This window comes from Pristiophorus japonicus, chromosome 13, assembly GCF_044704955.1.
Source record: "Pristiophorus japonicus isolate sPriJap1 chromosome 13, sPriJap1.hap1, whole genome shotgun sequence".
Classification (NCBI taxonomy): Eukaryota; Metazoa; Chordata; class Chondrichthyes; family Pristiophoridae; genus Pristiophorus; species Pristiophorus japonicus.
Window position 1 is genome coordinate 60,008,992 of NC_091989.1, and position 23,948 is coordinate 60,032,939.

A 23,948-nucleotide genomic window follows, 5' to 3' on the forward strand; every position below is an offset into this window, starting at 1 on the left:
TGGCCGGCAGGGGTGGTGGATGTCAGGGGGGCTGGAGGATCGTGTCTGGCCTCATCATCATCGTTGGGGGTGGCGAGGAAGGCCTGGGAATGTGATTAGAGACCTCGTGGTGGGGTCTCCGATCACGGGGGGTAGGTTAGGCAGGACCCTGGATCCAGGAGGTAAGTATAAAGCCACTTTCCCCCTGGATGCAGCAGTCCCCGACTCGGTTTAACTGCTGGGTTTCATGAAATGCGTAAAAACTGTCCACAGGCAGTTAAATTCAAAATGGAGGGGAAAGAAGAGGCTTCCAGCTTCATTACAATATTTAAATTGAGGTTCTGCCCCCTGGGAATGGATTGGTCGCCCACCCCTGTCCCACCTCCAGCAAAACCAGAAGTGGGCGTGTTGGAGGCGAGATCAGGTCGCATATCCCATTTTTAACACTTTAACTGCCCCCATGCTCCAAACCCACCTGTTTTTTAGGGGAAAATTTCGGCCATAACTTTCCTTAACATGCAAAACACTAAGATTATACATTGAATTTATATGCTCAACTACTTCCTGTTGGGATGCAGGGTAATAAGTAAATCCAAGTAATTGCAGCCTGAGATCAATCGGAGGGCAATTGTGATACCGTGTAAATTTCTGGCTTCGGGTCAGAAGAATGCTGCCTGAAATAAGTAGCTCCGCTTTGGAGAGCAGTGCTCGAGGGAGTGTATCATGGGAAATTATGGTCACACTCCTCATTCGCAATGCTGGATCGTGGAGTCATCCAGCGCGCGTGCTGAACAACTCATTTCTGACATATACCAGGTATAGATCAGAAGAAGAGTGACAGAAGCTTGTGATGAAAGGACCCTGTCGTGTTGTAGCGTTGTGTGATAGGAAGATCCCATCATATCTCTCTCTCTCAGCCTGTTACCAGGAAATTCATTTGATGGACTGTAACATACTGGGCTCTGACGATTTGAGTTTAGATTCTCTTGTTGATTTGCATTGCTGCTTTGCAATTCGCTCCCCTCAGGTTTATGCCATGCATGGGTTCGAAGTGCACTGTGGGCCCTCAAACTATGCAATGCATCTGAACAGTTTTACCATATTTAGTTAACATTCTTTGATTGATCTTTTCAACCTTTTCCCACAGATACGGCGAAGGAGTCAATATAGTGTATACAAGCTCTCATCCCTGTGGCAGGAGAGCAGGGCCAGCTCTCCATCAACAAGAGTGGTGTTGACAATCCAATTACCTCTATGTGAGTACAGTCGAGAGATTAATTAAACGCTGCCTTTGGTAGCAGCTTCTTGTTGACTTAACATGCTCATTTATCTACAACCTAATGCACATCTACAATAAACTATGTGATTAACATTCATCTCAATCTTACTCTAAACTATTATGTGCAACTAAGGCTTCTGTTAACACTATACATTACTTTATGTTTAGCATTTAGACATGTATTTGGTGTTGGGGGAAACAGTGCAACTGTAGGGGCCCAAGTTTCCACACACGCCTGGAGCGGCGCAGTCCCGACCTGAACGTCGTTTTTCGCACCACAAAGTGCGCCTAAAAAAATCTTCCGTATTCTCCACCTCCCTGCAGGTCCTCTGACCCTCGGCGCAGCACAGCATGAGCTGTGGGGGGGCGGAGCCAGGTCCCTGTGCTGAAAACAGTGCCGGAACCTCTGCACATGCGCGCTACAGTGGGCACGCAAGTGCAGTAGCTCCAGGCGCCCGAAACTGGACCCGACCCAATTCCTGCTCCCCCCCCCCCCCCCACGACTGGACCCGACCCGACCTGACTCCCACCCCCCGACCCGACTCCCCCCCCCCCCCCGACCCGACCCGCGCTCCTGCTCCCGCTCCCCCCCCCCCCCCCGACTGGACCCGACCCGACCCGCGCTCCCGCTCCCCCGCCCCCGGACTGGATCCGACCTGACCTCCCCTTCCCTCCCCCCCTCTCCCTCCCCCCTCTCTCTCCCTCCCTCCCTCTCCCTCCCTCTCTCTCCCCCTCTCTCTCTCCCTCCCTCCCCCCCTCTCTCTCTCCCTCCCTCCCCCTGACCCGAACCGAACCGAACCTCCCCGACCCGACCCAACACCACCTACCTGTAAATCTGGTGCTGGGGACGGGCCCTGCCCGAAGTCTCGGGCCGGCCCGTTCAGCCTTCGGTCCCGAAAGGCCTGCCTGAAGCACTTTCACACAGGTAGGAAGATGGTTTATTTAATCTTTTCTTTGCTTATAAATATTTATTCAGGTTGGATTTATTTGTATAATATTTGTATAAGTATAAATAAGGATTTATTATAGAATTTAATGACTTCCCTTCCCCCCCCCTCCCCCCCCACCTCGTTCTGGACGCCTAATTTGTAACCTGCGCCTGATTTTTTAATGTGTAGAACAGGTTTTTTCAGTTCTACAAAAATCTTCACTTGCTCCATTCTAAGTTAGTTTGGAGTACGTTTTCACTGTGGAAACTTTGAAATCAGGCGTCAGTGGCCGGACACGCCCCCTTTTGAAGAAAAAATTCTGTTCCAAAGTGGAACTGTTCTACCTGACTAGAACTGCAGAAAAAAAATCTGGAGAATTGCGATTTCTAAGATAGTCCGTTCTCCACCAGCTGCTCCTAAAAATCAGGCGCAAATCATGTGGAAACTTGGGCCCTAGGGGTCTGAAAGAAATAACTTACATTAATATAGCACCTTTCATGATCCCAAAGCAGTGCCCAACTTTTGAAATGTAGTCATTGTTGTTACGAAGGAAAACTCTTCTTCGTATAAGTTTACGATGAGTGCAGGATGGGTGACTGGCAAGGAATCCAGTCTGAAGCTGATAAAGGCGTGAATGAGGGCATCAGCTGCTGATGGGCTTCGGTAGGGGCAGAAGCAAGTGATATTATCGAGATGGAATTAGGTGTTCTTTGTGGTGGACAAGATATGGAGGAAGCTGTGAGCCAGGTTTCACTCAGAGCCAGGATGCCAATACAATCATCCACAATGAGTCATGATTTAAGGGCCTTGTGTGGAAGAAAGCAGATGTTCTCGAGGAAAATGCAGAAAGGGGCGTGATTGACGGCCCACCAGCAGAGCCCAGTGGCGTGTATGGTGGGAGAGATTGGGGAGGTTTAGATCCCCTGTGGATGCACTGGACAGGCAGGTTGGCAAGAATGGAGGATGGAATGCTTATCTAGGTTTTGTGCTCAAGTCCTGGGGTGGGAATTGAGGCCACAACCTCCCACTTCAGAGGCAAGTGTTTCACCCCTGCATGACTCTGCAGCTTGTTACATAACACAATATACCTCACAATGAAAAAGGAAAAGAAAAAATCCAATGTTAAAATTTAAATTTGCCATAGGGATGGTGGATTCTATTCTCTGATAAAATGGATGTACACAGAAGAAATTTCTGTCATTTTCTGTTACTGGTATCTTCATTTATAGGAAGTTACTTTTTAGACCACTTTGAGCGGTAGGATTTGACATTTACAGCATAAACACAGTCGCAGTGAAATTAAGTTTTGTAAAGAGACTGTTTCCATTGTTTCAGGGAACATTACTTACCTAAAGATAACTCGTCTAAACAGCAGCAGTTCGTGATCCTTTACGTAAAATTACATGAGAGCTCATTGTTTTTGTACTAATAGCCTCTCAATGCTCTGAGATGGTATCAGTGATATTATGGAGTTGATAAAGTCATGCTGTCAGATGGAAATGATCGATGACAATGTGGGTGGCTTTGCTTGGCCAGGAATATTCTTCGAGGTGATGAGTAAAGAATTGTCTGGAGCCTGAAAGATTTGTCAGGTAAAGCTGAAATATTGATCCAAGAGCCAGGTGGAGCCTGGAGCACATCAGGGAAGCTTGGAGTATCTGGCAAGGTAAACCTGGGCTGGCTTTGAGTAGGCACTTGAGACGAAAATGCAGGAGACTGGGATTCTTGAACATTAATTCAGGAGTATGAAACATCCATTAAAGGAAGGACAGTGGGTCTGTTTGAAGAAGCCTGGATTAGGGACCTGGAGAAAGTAAGAGTAGCCAGCTGGGTTTTTAAGCCACATCGTCTGCATGCCCGACACGAGACTCCCTAAGCAAGCACTCTACTCGGAACTCCGACACGGCAAGCGAGCCCCAGGTGGGCAGAGGAAACGTTTCAAGGACACCTTCAAAGCCTCCTTGATAAAATGTAACATCCCTACTGGCAACTGGGAATCCCTGGCCCAAGACCGCCCTAAGTGGAGGAAGAGCATCTGGGAGGGTGCTGAGCACCTCGAGTCTCGTCGCCGAGAGTATGTAGAAATCAAACGCAGACAGCGGAAGGAGCATGCGGCAAACCAGACACCCCACCCACCCTTTCCTTCAACGACAGACAGAGATTGTAATTCCTGTATTGGACTGTTTAGTCACCTGGGAACTCACTTTTAGAGTGGAAGCACGTCTTCCTCGATTTGATGATGCCTATGATGATGAAATAAACTATTTCATATTAAAATCTTTGGTTGAAGGGACATATCTGGAGTTATATAATATGAATAGTGGAGAGGTATGTGTTTCCAGTCTAGAGTTGGAGGCCTTTAGTTATTATATTAAGCTTATCAAGAGCCATGTTAATATCTTTAGGCATTTTCAATGGTGATAGAAATAGGAATGGAGGTGAAATTTAAAGAAGCCTTGTTCTGCTGTACCAAACCGAACCAAATTTGAAACCTTACTGCTTTACTGAACCCTAATTCTCTACATCAATAATATCAAACAAGATGCTTTCGAAACATAGAAACATAGAAAATAGGTGCAGGAGTAGGCCGTTCAGCTCTTCAAGTCTGCACCACCGTTCAATAAGATCATGGCTGATCATTCCCTCAGTACCCCTTTCCTGCTTTCTCTCCATACCCCTTGATCCCTTTAGCTGTAAGGGCCATATCTAACTCCCTCTTGAATATATCCAATGAACTGGCATCAACAACTCTCTGCGGCAGGGAATTTCATAGGTTAACAACTCTCTGATATGAGGAGAAACTTCTTCACTCAGTCCTAAATGGCCGACCCCTTGTCCTAAGACTGTGTCCCCTGGTTCTGGACTTCCCCAACATCGGGAACTTTCTTCCTGCATCTAACCTGCCCAGTCCCGTCAGAATCTTATATGTTTCTATGAGATCCCCTCTCATCCTTCTAAACTCCAGTGTAAAAAGGCCCAGTTGATCCAGTCTCTCCTCATATGTCAATCCTGCCATCCCGGGAATCAGTCTGGTGAACCTTCGCTGCACTCCCTCAATAGCAAGAACATCCTCCCTCAGATTCGGAGACCAAAACTGAACACAATATTCCAGGTGAGGCCTCACCAAGGCCCTGTACAACAGCAGTAAGTCCTCCCTGCTCCTATACTCAAGTCCCCTAGCTATGAAGGCCAACATACCATTTGCCTTCTTCACTGCCTGCTGTACCTGCATGCCAACTTTCAATGACTGATGAACCATGACACCTAGGTCTCGTTGCACCTCCCCTTTTCCTAGTCTGCCGTCATTCAGATAATATTCTGCCTTTGCGTTTTTGCCCCCAAAGTGGAAAACCTCACATTTATCCACATTATATTGCATCTGCTATGCATTTGCCCACTCACCTAACCTGTCCAAGTCACCCTGCAGCCTCCTAGCATCCTCCTCACAGCTCACACCACCACCCAACTTAGTGTCATCTGCAAACTTGGAGATACTACACTCAATTCCTTCATCTAAATCATTAATGTATATTGTAAAGAGCTGGGGTCCCAGCACTGAGCCCTGCGGCAGTCCACTAGTCACTGCCTGCCATTCTGAAAAGGATCTGTTTATCCCGACTCTCTGCTTCCTGTCTGCCAACCAGTTCTCTATCCACGTCAGTACATTACCCCCAATACCATGTGCTTTGATTTTGCATACCAATCTCTTGTGTGGGACCTTGTCAAAAGCCTTTTGAAAGTCCAAATACACCACATCCACTGGTTCTCCCTTGTCCACTTTACTAGTTACATTCTCAAAAAATGTCAGAAGATTTGTCAAGCATGATTTCCCTTTCATAAATCCATACTGACTTGGACCGATCCTGTCACTGCTTTCTAAATGTGCTGCTATTTCATCCTTAATAATTGATTCCAACATTTTCCCCACTACTGATGTCAGGCTAACCGGACTATAATTACCCATTTTCTCTCCCTCCATTTTAAAAAAGTGGTGTTACATTAGCTACCCTCCAGTCCATAGGAACTGATCCAGAGTCGATAGACTGTTGGAAAATGATCACTAATACATCCACTATTGCTTGGGCCACTTCCTTCGGTACTCTGGGATGCAGACTATCAGGCCCCGGGGAATTATCGGCCTTCAATCCCATCAATTTCCCTAACATAATTTCCCGCCTAATAAGGATATCCTTCAGTTTCTCCTTCTCACTAGACCCTCGGTCCCCTAGTACTTCCGGAAGGTTATTTGTGTCTTCCTTCGTGAAGACAGAACCAAAGTATTTGTTCAATTGGTCTGCCATTTCTTTGTTCCCCATTATAAATTCACCTGAATCCGACTGCAAGGGACCTACATTTGTCTTCACTAATCTTTTTCTCTTCACATATCTATAGAAGCTTTTGCAGTCAGTTTTTATGTTCCCGGCAAGCTTCCTCTCGAACTCTATTTTCCCCCTCTTAATTAAGTCCTCCTCTGCTGAATTCTAAATTTCTCCCAGTCCTCAGGTTTGCTGCTTTTTCTGGCCAATTTATATGCCTCTTCCTTGGATATAACACTATCCTTAATTCCCCTTGTTAGCCACGGTTGAGCCACCTTTCCTGTTTTATTTTTACTCCAGTCAGGGATGTACAATTGCTGAAGTTCATCCATGTGATCTTTAAATGTTTGCCATTGCCTATCCACCGTCAACCCTTTAAGTATCAACTAGCATGCTCCATAATTGTAAATTTGGTCTGAAAAGATTGGCTGGTATGCAATACACAACCAAATGGTTCAGGTTGATTTCATCAGTTGTCATTGTAAAGCTCAAGTATTGTCTTTAGATCAGCAGCCTTCTCCATTCACCATCCAGTCCTTGCCATTGTCTATAATTGTCTGTGATGGTAGTCGTCTGGAGATGGTGATTGTGGTTTGTCACTTCGCAAGATAAGCAAGTACAACAGAATTTATGGCAAAAGTCCTGAAGTGTATCCCCTTTTGTGACAGCAGTAGTTTTGCTGCTGTGAAACTCAAAAGTTATACGACGGTCATTACATGGAGTCTGTTTTTGATGGTTTCTTAATAATACCATAAATTGTCATCACAGAAACAAGCAAAATTGGTTCCAGCTGTGCAGAGGGAAATCTGACACCTCTGTGTTTAACAAATTGCACCTTAATAGGATTAAACTCAAACATCGTCAGGCATATTGAGCGCATTTTTAAGGTCACATAACAAGGGAAGGAAAGAAAGGAGGTGGGGTGGCAGTACTGATTAAGAAGAATATTACAGTGTTGGAGATAGAGGATGTTCTGGAGGGGTCAAGGATGGAATCTATTTGGTTAGAGTTAAGAAACAATAGAGGATTCATTACACTATGTGTATTCTATAGGCCACCAACTAGTGTGAAGGATATAGAGGAGAACATTTGCAGGGAAATTACAGAGAGGTGCAAGAAAGAGGTATTGCTGGATCTGGTTCTGGGGAATGAGGTAGGTCAAGTGGAGCAAGTGTCAGTAGGTGAACATTTAGGGAAGAATGATCATAAGGTTTAGATTAGCTATGGAAAAGGACAGGGAGCAATCTAGAGTAAAAATACTTAATTGGAGGAAGGCCAGTTTCAGTGGGTTGAGATTGGATCTGGCCCAGGTAAATTGGGATCAAACATTGGCAGGCAAAACTGTAAATGAATAATGGCCTGCCTTTAAAGAGGAGATGGTTTGGGTACAGTCGAGTTACATTCCCACGAGGGGGAAAGGTAGGGCAACCAAAGTCCGAGCTCCCTGGATGTCGAAAGAGATAGAGAATAAGATGAAGCAGAAAACGGAGGCATATGACAGATGTCAGGTTGAGAATACAAGTGAGAACCAGGCAGAATATAGAAAGTTCGGAGGGGAAGTGAAAAAGGAAATAAGAGGGGCAGAGAGAGAGTATGAGAATAGACTGGCAGCTAACATAAAAGAGAATCCAAAAGTCTTCTATCGGCATATAAATAATAAACAAATAGTAAGTGGAGGGGTGGGGCTGATTAGGGACCAAAATGGAGACCTACACATGGAGGCAGAGGGCAAGGTTGAAGTACTAAATGAATACTTTGCATCTGTCTTTACCAAGGAAGAAGATGCTGCCAAAGTCATAGTGAAAGAGGAGGTAGTTGAGGTACTGGATGGGATAAAAATTGATAAAGAGGAGGTACTAGAAAAGCTGGCTGTACTTAAAGTAGAAAAGTCACCAGGACCAAATGGGATGCATCCTAGGACGCTGAGGGAAGTAAAAATGCAAATTGCAGAGGTACTGGCCATAATCTTCTAATCCTCCTTAGCCACGGGCCTGGTGCCAGAGGACTGGAGAATTGCAGATGTAACACCTTTGTTCAAAAAAGCGTTTAAAGATAAATCCAATATCTACAGGCCGGTCAGTTTAACATCGGTGGTGGGAAAGCTTTTAGAAACGGTAATCAGGACAAAATTAACAGTCACTTGGACAAGTGTGGATTAATTAAGGAAAGCCAGCATGGATTTGTTGAATCGTGTTTAACTAACTTGAGTGTGTTACTTGATGAGGAAACAGAGAGGGTTGATGAGGGCAATGCAGTTGACGTGGTGTACATGAACTTCCAAAAGGCATTTAATAAAATGCCACATAATAGGCTTGCCAACAGAGTTGAAGCCCGTGGAATAAAAGGGACAGAGGCAGCATGGATAAGAAAATGGCCAAGTGACAGGAAGCAGAGAGTAGTGGTGAACGATTGTTTTTCGGACTGGAGGAAGATATACAGTGGTGTTCCCCAGGGGTCGGTACTAGGGCCACTGCTTTTCTTGATATATATTAACTTGGGTGTACAGGGCACAATTTCAAAATTTGCAGATGACACAAAAATTGGAAGTATATGGAACAGTGAGGAGGATAGTGATAGACTTCAAGAGGACATAGACAGGCTGGTGGAATGGGCGGACACATGGCTTGCGAAATATGCGAAGTGATACATTTTGGTAGGAAGAACGAGAAGAGCCAATATAAACTAAGGCTACAAATCTAAAGGGGGTGCATGAACAGAGAGACCTGGGGTATACTTACACGAATCATTGAAGATGGCAGGGCAGGTTGAGAAATTGATTTAAAAAGCATACGGGATCCTGGGCTTCATAAATAGAGGCATAGAGTACAAAAGCAAAGAAGTTATGATGAATCTTTATAAAACATTAGTTTGCCTCAACTAGAGTATTCTGTCCAATTTTGGCCACTGCATTTTAGGAAGGATGTGAAGGCCTTGGGTGCAGAAAAGATTTACAAGAATGGTTCCAGGGATAAGGGACTTCAGTTATGTGGATAGACTGGAGAAGCTGGAGTTGTTCTCCTTAGAACAGAAAAGGTTGTGAGGAGATTTGTTAGGGGTGTTCAAAATCATGAGTGGTCTAGACAGAGTGGATAGAAGGAAACTGTTCCCATTGGTGGAAGGGCCAAACCAGAGAACACAGATTAAAGGTGATTGGCAGAGGAATCAAAGACGACATGAGAAAAAACTTTTTTACACAGCAAATGGTCAGAATCTGGAATGCACGGCCTGAAAGGGTGGTGGAGGCAGACTCAATCGTGGCTTTCAAAAGGGAATTGGATAAGTACCTGAAGGAAAAAAAATTTGCAGGGCAACGGGGAAAGGGTGGGGGAGTGGGACTAGCTGAAGTGCTCTTGCAGAGAGCTGGTATGGGCTCGATGGGCCGAATGGCCTCCTTCTGTGCTGTAACCATTCTATGATTCTAACATTTAGAAAAGGCAGGATATAGAAGACAAATAGAGTCAAGAAGAGAGTTGCAAGGCTGTAACCTAACCATTGTGTTCAGAGGACAGCTTCAACTTGGATTTATATAGTGCTATTAAAGTAGATAAACATCCCAAGGTGTAAAGGTGTATTCACAGAGGTGTAATCAGGCAAAAAATGGATGCTGAGCCAAAGAAGGAGATATTGCGGTGGCGGGGGGTGGGTAGGGAGGCGGGGCGGTTACCAAAGCTTGGTCAAAGAGGTCAAAGAGAAGAACTCGGTGGAGAGGTTGAGAGATAGAGGGAGAGCTATTTATGAAAGTGATTTGGATCCTAAGATTGCTCTCCAACCTTTCAATCCCACCCAGAAGTTGTTCAGACTAAAATATTGTGTAGATTTTACAAATTGGTGCTTCACATGATGAGAATGAAGATCAGGAATTAAGAGTTGCAAGACTTATGAGGCGCTGAACTGTGGACCCAAATTTCCAACACGTGTAAAGCTCTGAGCTGGAGGAGCCCCAATTCATAAAATCTACCCCTATATTTATGTTTTTGTCCAAACTTTTAACAAGCTTACTATAATAATTGTGCTGACTGACTGGCAAGCTCCGCATTATTTAAAGAAAAACATTACATGATTGATTTTTCACAGTATTTTAGCAGCAATTATTCACCAAGTGCTATAGCAAATAGACCAATTGTTTATGTTACAGATTTTAACCAAGTAGACATTGTGTTAGATTGAAAAGAAATTAATGGATTAACTTGTAGTTAGATGAATTGAGCCCATTTTATATAAATTTGGATTGTGGCCTTGGCTTTGATTCTTATCCCAGCTCTGGTGTAGTGACCTGGACTAATGCAGGATTTTGAAGTAAATTATAGATCAAGTAGCCACTAAAAACCTCTCAGATTGCCTGAGCAGAAATATAGCAGTATCTGAGTTTGAGGAGGGAGGGCATTGAACAGAAGGTCGTATCTATCTTGCAAATTAAAATGTTAAATTCTGCACATGAAGGACAACTAAGAAATTTCTCCTCGGGCCTCCCTGCATTATGCCAAATCTTCATCCACGTGCCCTCAATTCCAATTTAAAAGCAGCTGTCGGGAGGTATGTGAAAATAGCCCAGGTTGACTAACTTGCTGTCTCTTCTCTGTTCTTCACTCAATACCTCCCCAAGGCAGTACGGCTGAGATTAGTAACTCTCCAGGTGTGTTATCATAGGGACAGAATGCATCCTGCCACTCTGTTACACAATATGTTGGTACTTTGCCAAAAGAAGTAGAACTATCCCTCCCCTTGCCACACTTCCAATTTGCATATAAAGCAGTGAGCTGTAAAACTTGGCCTTTTTTTTTCTTCTCGGGTCTCATCTACCGCTTCTGAAGTGTTTTTGCCGCTGTGTCGGATGAGGTTGGCCTCTTTCGCAAAATTCAGATTTTTGCTGTTTTTTTTTGAAGTGGAACGGAAGTCGGTCATAAAATGGGGGGCAGAAGTGGGGCGTTAAGCAGAAGATCGCCAATGAGAGGGGCGGAAGTGGAGGAGTCACCGCCGCTGTCGATCATCAGCGGAGCGGTGATGACGTCATGATGCGTGCCTGTCACTGCGTCTCTCCCCTTCACTTAATGGGGAGAGCCACTACAAGCTCTGCGAAGATTTTAGTTAGATACACTGAGCCACCAGGGAGGGTTTCGGCCGGGCCAGCGGCCTGGCACCCAACAGGGGGTGCCAGACTGCCTCTTGGCGGCCCGGCCGAACCCAAGGGCATAATTGTCCAGCTAATCTGGAAGTTGGGCGTCAAAACAAATAAAATGGTGGCCGCAGCAGTGCGCCCTCGGCTTTAATGGCCGCCGCACAGCCAAGCCCCACACACAGAAAACAAGGTGCACCGACAGAAAAAGCTGTTGGGGGCACCACGCGGCAAATCGAAGATTTTTCAAGCTGAATTTGGCTGCAGGTATAGGAGATTGGCAGTGTGCATTTTGATTACGCACTTAGGACAGTCGGCAGCAGCGGAGCGGAAATGGGAACCACCGGAAAATCCAGCAAGGTGAATTTCGCTAGCGGTGGCCATTTGACTGCAAATCAGCGGCCACTGGACTCCGCCACTTGGCCGCCACTTTCAGCTGGGAAAGGCCTTTTCGGGAGGCTGAATTTCGGCCCCCCCTAAGTCCACCCAATTATTCAAAATAATTACCTTGGATCTCCTCAGATGTATTGTACCTCATCTACAATTGTAGCAAGACTTCAAAGGACCTCCAGCTCGGATGGCTGCCTCAACAGAAGGGCCCTTGGCACCAAAGCTCCACTCGGGCCTGGACATGAATGTAAGGATGGAAATTGGCTTCTGGGTACAGTTGACGTCTGGTTTTGATTGACAGCTCTATATTTATAAACAAATGCCATAAGTTTATAGAAACAAATGATCAGCATTACCTGAATTTTCAGTAATCTTGGTACAAAATAAGCAGGTAAAAAGTCAACTGGAGAGGGTCAAGGTGAGTATAGTTTCTCCAAGTCAATCCAACAGTACTAATTGAATTACAGATGGTATTCAGGCAAGTACTTAGTACTTTGTGTACAAGTCAATTAGTGAACAGTATCTGTTTGAAGAGTGCAAAAATTACCCATAACTTCAAGAGTCGTTGGCATTTTTAACTTATTCCTGGTACAACCTGCTGCAAAACTGTTGTCATTGATGCACTGGGTGTAAATGCTCGGGGTATATTTTGCAGTCCCAGCCAACTTCCCAGAATTTTTCCCGGGGGAATCCCTGATGAATTAATTATTGTAGCTCCCAGCTCATCCTGGGCCTGTCGCTAGAAGCGCGCCAAAATAGAGGGGCTGAGAAATTGCACGTATCAAGATTCCTTTAAAGGGCAACAGCAAAGGTTTAAAAGGATATGTCTTCTTGAAGGTAAGTGGTCATACCCTGTATATGGAGGTGAAAACTGTTGCCGCTTTTATGAAGGCTGTAAAGATTTTTAAAGTACATTTCCAAAGCTGAATAGAGCAAAAGAGTGCTTGAAGATCAGTCCCTCAAAGCTGTCACCAAGCTCATGGTCTACAGGGCCGTAGTAATACCCGCCCTCCTATATGGCTCAGAGACGTGGACCATGTACAGTAGACACCTCAAGTCGCTGGAGAAATACCATCAACGATGTCTCTGCAAGATCCTGCAAATCCCCTGGGAGGACAGACACACAAACATTAGCGTCCTCGTCCAGGCCAACATCCCCAGCATTGAAGCACTGACCACACTTGATCAGCTCCGCTGGGCAGGCCACATAGTTCGCATGCCAGACACAAGACTCCCAAAGCAAGCGCTCTACTCGGAACTCATCCACGGCAAACGAGCCAAAGGCAAAGGAAATGTTACAAGGACACCCTCAAAACCTCCCTGATAAAGTGTGACATCCCCACTGACACCTGGGAGTCCTTGGCCATAGACCGCCCTAAGTGGAGGAAGTGCATTCGGGAGGGCGCTGAGCTCCTCGAGTATCGACGTCGAGAGCATGCAGAAAACAAGCGCAGGCAGCGGAAGGATCGAGTGGCAAACTAGGCTCCCTGTCCCCCCTTTCCCTCAATGACTATCTGTCCCACCTGTGACAGAAACTGTGGTTCTCGTATTGGACTGTACAGCCACCTAAGAACTCATGCTAAGAGTGGAAGTGTCTTCCTCGATCCCAAGGGACTGCCTATGATGATGATAGAGCAAATACTAATGTTTCTGGCAAAAAAAATTGGATGGCAAAGCAAATGTAGAAGCATGAAATGAAGTGAATGGACAAGTGATGGAGCTGCACAGTACTCAAACCTCATGTTTGATGGCTGGCAAAGTGGTGGTACCACTGCGTAAGGTTTGGCACAAGAGGGCGCTCTCCCCAGAGGACAGCAGTGCAACACGCATGGTCGGTGGTGGCAACCAGTGCCAACGCGATGTACCTGGGTACAACTGTGGAAGCAGATGGTTATATTTAAGGAAACAGCCAGGGTACGAATACCCAACAGAACCATTTACGAGTAATTAATGGGTGGAGAATCTTGTACTGCTCTCAGCGCCCAAACTTTGAATACATTCTCTCCAGCCAGCAGAGTGATAAAATCCACCCTCATAGTCATTATTGTGCTGACATGTCACAGATCAGATGGGAGTTTGATAAAGCAGGTAACCCTTATCAAATGCACGGTGTTTGATTTCTGAACATGACAGGTCAGTGAACTGTTTCGCGGTTGGCTGTCTCGAATATTTTTGGTAGTCTGTTTACCTGATGGCAGTCTGAACCTCAGTGGTAAGGTGGAATCCGAGACCCATCGAAAGAGGTGAGGTTTTCTGTTGTCTCCGGAGGTAACCCTGTCCCTGGTGCCAATATAGATGCCGTGACTGGCAATAACAGCTGTAGTTTTTCATGGCTCAGTCACCAGCTTGGTTTAAAATCAAGTGGACACACGCAAGCTTGCACGGGCATGGTTGTTTTTGCTTGTGTTACAGTGCCGTGCGCTGCACTATTAATAACATTTACACAGCACCTGGACTCCGAGGCATTATTATGGAGCCATTTTTGGAAGAGATTCTACAAAGTAAATGTTCTTAAGGTCAGCCATGAATGGTAGAGCAGGCTCGAGGGGCCGAATGGCCTACTCTTGCTCCTAATTCTTATGTTCTTATAAATAGGTCATTTAGCCTTCAGTCAGATATTGATTGCCCTGAAGTTCCTCTTTCAACAAGCAAGAGACTGCCTCTTTATCTCCATCATTAATGACTAGCAATGAAATTAGAGGTAACTCGTGCAATTTCCGAGAACACAGTTTCATTAGCTGGCCGCTAATCGCGGAAAATAAAACACAGCATCCTCCCCTTAAAAAGAAAAAATTCATGCCTAAGTCAGAAGAATAAGTTAATAGTTTATTGAAAGCAGTATACTATGTTGTGTTAAATAGTGGTAATAATTCCAGTTGGTTAGGTTCATTTTGTGCTCATTTGTGGTGATGGATGTTAAAGCCAGAGATCAGGAAATTAAACATTACGGGAGACTGTCAACTAATGGCTGCCTCTTTCTTGCCTGAAAAATGGATGACGAGACATTATAAATCTGTTGGGGCCCTTGTGCACCCATTTGCCCACCTGAAAATTTTCACTCAGGATCTTTAATGGATGCATAGCACCCCCGCCGAAAACAGGCATGAGATTGTTCAAATAAGCAAATCAGGTCTTAGGCCTGTCATAGGGCCTTGATTACAACTCTCAAGGAGAAATGGAGAGCACATGTCAACCCTATTTCTCCAGGCATTGAGAGGCTTCACCGGCAGTCCTTAAAGGGACGGCTGGAGGGCTGCATGGAAGTTCAGAGAAGCAGTAGAGCACCACAAAGATCTTCACTTGCTGACCTATTTTGGGCACCCCCCCACAGCACCCACTCCCGCCACCACCCTCCCATTAGGACTGGCTGCTGGCTGGCTGCGTTCAGTAACCGGCTGATTTTCCTCTCGACGAGCTCACCAAGGAAATGTTAACAAGGCCCGAAACCTGAAAATGCTTTGGGTTTCTTGGCTGTTGGGTTGGACTGATGCTTTGGGTTCACCACCGCTATTACACCCGTTCGGCACCCAACCCAAATGTCTTCCCCGTGCAATTGTTTTTCCTGGCACAGAACTTAATGTTAGGAATTCAGGCATGGAAGTTAGCAGGTCCTGGAGTGTTGTCCCATCTGTGTCTGAATTCCTGACAAGCGCTTCTGGCATCGAGCTTTGCCGTATCTATAAAAATCTAACCTAATGCCTTTTTCCATCCAACGTCTCTCTCAGTTTACATACCAGGGTAAATTAGTCGAGGCTTTACTCCTGGCATGGATCGCACTCGAGGGCGGCAGGCCACTGGGTACAATTCACGGCAGCTGGACCTGTGTCCAATTCTCTGATCCCTGTTGCTGTCAGACAAAACTCTGCACTGGGATCCTTGCCGTCAAAATATACCTTTTATAATGGACAGCTTGTCCTAACCTGTCTCCATGATAATGCCTCTTAAAGGGGTTGTAACTAAATACTGTTACTGAAACATCACAACACCTCCTTGGTTCTGTTTATTTTATTTCTCACTTTTAAATATCTCCATTTATATTATTCCTTTGTGGAGCCTTCATCAAGTTGCTGAAGTATCAGGTGACATAGAGCGAGGATATCCATGCAGACAGCATCCACTAGACAGCAGTCGAATTAGTGTTTACATTCCCTTTGGTGATTGTGAAGCAGTTTGTTGTACGCTCATTGCAAATACTTGTCAGAAACCAAAAAGAAAGACAATGAAATGCCCTGTGATGGTTGCTAACAAGATGGTAAATCCTGATCTCGCTGAATGTTGTTCACTGGACATATTGCACGGGAATCTTCTTGCTGTACATTAATCCTGTGCTTCTGTGCTTCTGTGCTTCTTTTTCATTTATCACTTCAGCAAATGGAGGTAATCAGACTTCCAGAAAGGAATCCTGTAAACTGAGGTATTTTTTTTTAAGTTTAAAAAGAGATGCTGTATGATGAGCTCTTAAGAGCCAATTTTGTGATGCTGTCCTCCCAGCATCGAGCCACACTTGCAGGGAAAACTGGTTCGAGAATTAGGCCTAAACTATTGTAGCCTTGTCTCCGACCTGCCCTCCTTTTCCCAGGGAACATGGCATCATAGAATGCCCTTTACACTCAACCTTAAACTTATGTTCCATTTTTACACTGCTTCAGAATAACAAGCTACATTGATGTGACATTCCCATTCATACTCTGGACAATGTTATGGCTAATCTGAATGGGATTATCTGATTTGATTTTGATTGTGTTTGTATTCTTTCTCCAATTTCCTCACTGATTTTATCCCTCTTAGTGGTGTAAGCAAGGAGGGCTGTTCAAATACATCCTGATGTTTTTTTAATCGGACTACTTCTTCTTTCGAATGAACGGGCCTTACATCACTTGATAGAATGTGGAAACACTGGATGTTCTAGAGCGACTCCGCCCACAATTCGACCAGTGAAAACTGATTTGTTGGGCTTGAGCTTCGAAATGTTCACTGGGATATTGCTGTGGATCATAGTAAAATGATGAATATACTAGCGACACATAACTGGTGCTTGGACTTTGTGCTGTGGAGGTTTTGGCTGGCAAGGCTGTTTTATCTTTTCGAAGTAATAATGTTTCTATTTGAACTTTATTGTGAAATTCTTCTTTGAAAAATAGACCGTTGGAAGCAGATCTGTTTGGTCTAGTAAGCTCATATCCAAATCTCCATCCACCCCCGAAAAAAGAATCCTGCCTATGCCACTGCCCCGTAACTCTTTCAGCTGTGTTAGCTCTAGCTCAGTGGGTAGCACACTTACCTCTGAGTCAGAAGGTTGTGGGTTCAAGTCTCACTGCAGGGACTTAAACACATAAATCAAGGCTGACACTCCAGTGGAGTGCTATACTGTTGCAGGTACTGTCTTTTGGATGAAATGTTAAACTGAGGCCCTGTCTGCTCTCTCAGGTGAAAGAAAACAAGAATGAAAGACTTGGATTTATATAGTGCCTTTCATGACCACTGGATGTCTCAAAGTGCTTTACAGCCAATGTAGTCACTACTGTAATGTGGGAAATGTGGCTGTCAATTTGCACACAGCAAGCTCCCACAAGCAGCAATGTGATAATGACCAGACAATCTGTTTTTGTAGGTGGAAGTAAAAGATCCCATGGCACTATTTTGGAGAAGAGCAGGGAAGTTGTCGCCAGTGTCCTGGCCAAGATTTATCCCTCAATCAACAGAACAAAAACAGATTTTCTGCTCATTATCACATTGCTGTAGGTGGGAGCTTGCTGTGCGTAAACATAGCAACATAGAAATTAGGTGCAGGAGCAGGCCCTTCGAGCCTGCACCGCCACTCAATAAGATTATTGTGTTCCTAACACAGATGAGGCTGCACATAGGGAGGTCAAAGTAACAGTGACCTCAGTCTTTATTAAGACACTCCAGAGTGAGGAACAGGCCTTAGGGGCCGGCTTATATAGAGTGCTCCCAAGGGATGCTGGGATGCCTTGGGACTGCAGGGGATGCGCTCCCTGGTGGCAGAATAAGGGAGTGCATGCTTTACAGACATACAACATCACTCGCCCCCAAAAGTCAAAGTGAAAACTATTTACAAGGTGAGGCGGTCGGGGGCCTTTCTTTCCCTGGTGGATCGCCTCGGTACAATGTCTGTTCTGGTGTGTTGGCTGTGCCCTCACTGGGTTGGCATATTGTTGGCCCTGCAGGGCTGCTAGGTGAGCCTGGCCTTGCTGGGCTGTTGGCGTGATGGGTTCGATTTGCTGGTCCGGCATGGTGTCGTTGATCCTTTGGGTGTGTGTTGTGGGCTCGAAAAAGGTGTGTCTGCTGTGGGTTGTTCAGGGCAGTCTGTGAACCGCAGCCTCATTTGGTCCAGGTGCTTTCTGCAAATTTGTCCATTGTCTAGTTTGACTACAAACACCCTACTTCCTTCTTTAGCTATCACCATGCCCGCGATCCACTTGGGAGTATGTCCATAGTTTAGCACATACACAGGGTCATTCAGATCAATTTCCCGTGACACAGAGGCGCGACCATCATTTACATTTTGTTGTTGCCGCCTGCTCTCTACCTGATCATGCAGGTTGGGGGAAACCAGCGAGAGTCTGGTTTTAAGTGTCCTTTTCATGAGTAGCTCAGCCGGGGACACCCCTGTGAGCGAGTGGGGTCTCGTGCGGTAGCTGAGCAGTACTCGGGACAGGCGGGTTTGGAGTGAGCCTTCTGTGACTCATTTAAGGCTCTGTTTGATTGTTTGTACTGCCCATTGGAGGCTGGTTTAAACGGGGCCGAGGTGACATGTTTGATCCCATTGCGCGTCATGAATTCTTTAAATTCGGCACTGGTGAAACATGGTGCTTTGTCACTGACCAGTATGTCAGGCAAGCCGTGGGTGGCAAACATGGCCCTCAGGCTTTCAATGGTGGCGGCGGCGGTGCTTCCCCACATTATTTCACATTCAATCCATTTTGAAAAAGCATCCACCATCACCAGGAACATTTTACCGAGAAACGGGCCTGCATAGTCGACACATGGATTCTCGACCATGGTCTGGAGGGCCAGAACCACAAACTTAGTGGTGCCTCTCTGGGTGCGTTGCTCAACTGAGCACACACGCTGCATTGCCGTACACAGGACTCTAAGTCAGAGTCAATACCGGGCCACCACACGTGGGATCTGGCTATCGCTTTCTTCATTACTATACTCGGGTGTGTGCTGTGGAGATCCGAGATGAACGTCTCCCTTTTTGGGTAGCACTACACGGTTACCCCACAACAGGCAGTCTGCCTGAATGGACAGCTCGTCCTTCGCCGCAGGAACGGCTTGATTAGCTCTTGCATTTCAACGGGGATGCTGGCCCAGCTCCCATGCAATACACAGTTTTTACTAGGGACAGCAGAGGACCTTGGCTGGTCCAAGTCCGAATCTGGTGGACCGTGACAGGTGGTTTATCATTTTCAAACGCTTCCATGACCATCAACAAGTCTGCGGGCTGCGCCACCATCAACAAGTTTGCAGGCTGCGCCATTTCCACCGCCGCGGTGGGCAATTGTAGCAGACTGAGAGCATCCGCACAGTTCTCGTTGCCTGGCCTGTGGCGGATGGTATAGTTATACGCTGATAGCGTGAGTGCCCACCTTTGTATGCGGGCTGAGGCATTTGTATTTATTCCCTTGTTTTCAGCGAACAGGGATGTGAGGGGCTTGTGATTGGTTTCCAGCTCAAATTTGAGGCCAAACAGGTCCTGATGCATTTTCTTTACCCCGAACACACACGCTAATGCCTCTTTCTCAATCATGCTGTCGGCCCTCTCGGCCTTAGACAAGCTCCTGGAAGCATAGGCGACAGGTTGCAACTTCCCCGCAAAGTTAACTTGTTGTAATACACACCCGACTCCGTACGACGATGCATCACATGCTAGCACAAGTCTTTTACACGGGTTATACAATACAATCAACTAGTTGGAGCATAAAATGTTTCTGGCTTTCTCAAAAGCAATTACTTGGTTTTTTCCCCATACCCAGTTCTCACCTTTACGCAGTAACACATGTAAGGGCTCCAAGAGGGTGCTTAACCCTGGGAGGAAGTTACCAAAAGTTGAGGAGTCCCAGGAACGACCGCAGCTCCATGACGTTCTGTGGCCTGGGTGCATTCCTGATAGCCTCTGTCTTGGCGTCTGTGAGCCGAATGCCATCCGCCGCGATCTTGCTCCCCAAAAACTCCACTTCTGTTGCCATGAAGATTCATTTTGACCTCTTCAGCCGCAGTCCTATGCGATCCAGTCGCTGGAGGACCTCCTCCAGGTTTTGTAAGTGCTCGGCGTTGTCCCGACTCGTGACCAGTATGTCGTCCTGAAAAACCATCGTGCGTGGTACCGACTTGAGTAGGCTCTCCATGTTTCTCTGGAAGATTGCTGCAGCCGACCGAATTCCAAACGGGCATCTGTTGTAGATGAACAGCTCCTTGTGCGTGTTGATGCAGGTGAAGCCCTTCGAAGACTCCTCCAGCTCCTGCGTCATGTAGGCTGAAGTCAGGTCGAGCTTGGTGAACGTCTTGCCTCCTGCCAGCGTCGCAAATAGGTTGTCTGCCTTAGGTAGCGGGTTTTGGTCCTGTAGCGAGAAACGATTAATAGTTACTTTATAATCGTCGCAAATCCTGACCGTGCCATCACTTTTGAGTACTGGAACAATCGGGCTGGCCCACTCGCTGAATTCCACTGGGGAGATGATGCCCTCATGTTGCAGCCTGTCCAGCTCGATTTCCACTCTCTCCCTCATCATGGGAGGTACCGCTCGCATCTTGTGGTGAATGGGTCGTGCCTCTGGGACCAAGTGGATCCGTACCTTCGCCCCGGAAAAGCTTTCAATGCCTGGCTCAAAAAGGAAAGGAAATTTGTTAAGAACCTGGGTACATGAGGCCTCATCGACATATGATAGTGCTCGGATGTCATCCCAGTTCCAGCGGATTTTGCCCAGCCAGCTCCTTCCAAGCAGTGTGGAGCCATCGCCCAGGACAATCCAGAGTGGCAGTTCGTGCACCGTGCCCTCATAGGTGACCTTGACCATGGCGCTGCCCAGGACAGTGATAAGCTCTTTGGTGTACGTTCTCAGTTTCGTGTGGATGGGGCTCAGGGCTGGTCTGAGTGCCTTGTTGTACCAGTCTCTCAAACATCTTTTTACTCATGATGGATTGGCTAGCGCCAGTGTCTCGTTCCATGGCTACGGGTAAGCCATTCAATTTTACGTTTAGCATTATAGGTGGACATTTCGTCAAAAGTGTGTGCACCCTGTGCACTTCAGCATCTGCCTCCTCTCTCTGAGGCTCGAAATTGCTTTGATCCACCATGGACTGATCTTCCTCTGCCACGTGGTGGTTCGCAGGTTTTGCAGCTGCAAGCTCGTTGGAGGTGCCCCATTGTTCCACAGCTCTTACAAACATACCCTTTGAAGCGGCATGAATAGGCTGAATGGAAGCCTCCACAATGCCAACAAGGTATGAATTGCCTTGCATTCATCCTTTGTTGGGGACTCTGAGTCATCTGGGTCACCTGAGGCCTGCTGGCAGTTGCAGACTCGTGGTTTCTGCCCTGTACATTTCTGCTCGCAAACACAGTTCCAGTTAATTTATGAACATTGCTAGCACTTGTGTGCTGAGAGATTTGTTTGCTGTTATCACTGGTGGACATAAACGCCTGTGCTATCGCAATGGCCTTACTGAGGGTCGGTGTCTCTACAGTCAAAAGTTTTCGTAGGATGGTCTCGTGGCCAATGCCATGTACAAAAAAGACTCTGAGCATTTGCTCCAGGTAGCCATCAAACTGACATTGTCCTGCAAGTCGCCTTAGCTCGGCGACGTAGCTCGCCATTTCCTGACCTTCAGATCGCTGGCTCTCTCTCTCTAGGGTGAACACTCAGACTGAATTAGTGTTCCACAGGCATCACAGCCCCTCTTACACCTTCCCCAAATATAATACGCTGTGCAACATACCTATTTCAAATTTAGCTCAGTCACAATCCTCCGTCAAAAATTTCTGAAGGAAAGTATTTCATAAAGAAAGCTAAAAGGTATTATTTACCAGGAGCCAGAATTCTGTGGAAAACTATATTGAACGGCCTCAGAACACAAGCTTGTCACTGTATTGGCATCTTTTTGAACTCTTCTGTAAGGAATGAATGCAGTGGGATCACCACAGTGATGAAAAAATACACTGCAAGCTGGTTGTCTTCGAAACAAAGCTACACATGGCCCACTCCATGTGTCGCTGGCTTTGTGTACCACCACACTGTCGAAATATATACTTTTTAAATAGGCTCGAGTTTCCCTTAGATTGAAACCAACGCCAGACATACTTGTTTAACACATCAAAATATCACAGCATTGCAACATTATATCCTTTAAATCATAAGAATGTGCTCCACATATACCAGAGATAACCTCTTCCAGTGAGATATGTATCTCAGCAACGGCAGAGCTTGCCATCATCCGCTTGTGTGTAACCAATCTCGTTTTAGCTCTGAGAGAATTCATGGTATGCCTTTTGCTGACTACAAAATAGTGTTCTAGTGTTTACAAATCATTATATTTTATTAAGTGTGATTCCTAATTATTAATAGCCGCTGATTGCTGCGGTGACATTGGTAAATTGGAAAAATCATTATGAATCAACGAGTGGTTTCCAAACCTTGGGCTACATTGGTGTGTACCTTAGCATTCCAGGGGCTATGTGTAAAGACAATCTCATGTTTCTATTACTTTGCATCTATCCCAAGTGGCTGACACGAACAGACCTTGCTATTCTGACTTGGGATGTATTAGCCAAACAGGCTAATCCGCCCTTTTTAAAACTCCAAAGCTCACAAAATTAAAAAGTAAAACGACCAAAAAAGAAACATAAGCACATAGCCTTGCCAGGGTTTGGGGGCCACACATTGGGTGTCCCTTGATTGAAATTAAAAACAACTATCTCTGAATTGCCATGATGCTGTTTTAAAGGAAGGTGCAGATCGCCTGACTCAGATGCTGTAATTAGTACAAATTCTGTTGAATCTGAACCTTTCACAACTTCTGCTGGGAAGTGGATAAGTATCTGGATATAGTATTTATGGTTCTAGGAATAGATATTGATTTGGATAATCAAATATTCCACACCATATGATGAATCTTGTGCATGTGAATCAGAGAGATTGTTGCCTGTGGATGGTGGCAGATCAGGCTACGATAGTGGGGATGGGTGAATATTCGCAAATTTTGCCCTGTGATCTTTAGGATCAGGGATTATTTAAGTATTTTTTTAGTCTTTTCGCTTTCAGGGGAGCCTCACCTGCTGGAAATGCACATTGAAAACTGGGTACATACCATCCGTGATTTTCTGATCAGAAAATCATACCCAGAAAGGATCAAACATTTCCTCGTCATGCTGCCGGTATGTGAGACGCCCCATGGGATAGTAAAGTCAGTGCATTGCCCCTCTAGCTTTCCCTGAAATTGCCCATCTCAGAAAGGCCCATAAGCACCTCCGGGATAAAGGGGTTTTCACCCGGGCTCAACGGCCAGAGCCCCCACCCCCCCCCCCCAGGAATTGCCCCTGGGGTTTCGCTGCTGCAAAGTGGTTTGTACCCCTCCCCCCCCCCCCACACACAATTAACGCACCAGCACGCCGGCCCCTTATCGTCCTGCGCCAACTCCTTTGCACCCCATGGGGGAAATTGCCCCGCGGGACGTGAGGTTGGCGTGGGGCAATGCCATCGACAGCTTCTCGGTGCAAGCTGGTTGTGGTGCTCTGGCCACCCAAAAAAGGGGAAGTGGTAGCACGGCAGCCGCCATCTTTTTTCAGTAGGCCTGACAATAGCGGCTGCTGGTGTGGCCGGGCCGCCAACATGCAGACCGGCACCCCCTCTTGGGTACCAGCCCGCAGTTCCGGCCGACACCCTCCCTGGTGGCCCATTTCAATGCGGAAGGCCCAGGAA

General features: G+C 46.2%; 1 protein-coding gene across 6 annotated transcripts in view; it reads left to right on the plus strand.

Annotated features, from left to right (window-relative positions):
- The window catches only part of LOC139278597 (caldesmon, smooth muscle-like), a 242,243-nt gene that overhangs the window by 51,367 nt on the left and 166,928 nt on the right, over window positions 1–23,948 (plus strand). For all 6 annotated transcript variants that reach the window (XR_011596315.1, XR_011596314.1, XM_070897551.1 and 3 more), the window contains exon 2: window positions 1,127–1,235. The gene's annotated coding sequence lies outside the window, so the exon portion shown is untranslated. The remainder of the gene's footprint in view (window positions 1–1,126; window positions 1,236–23,948) is intronic.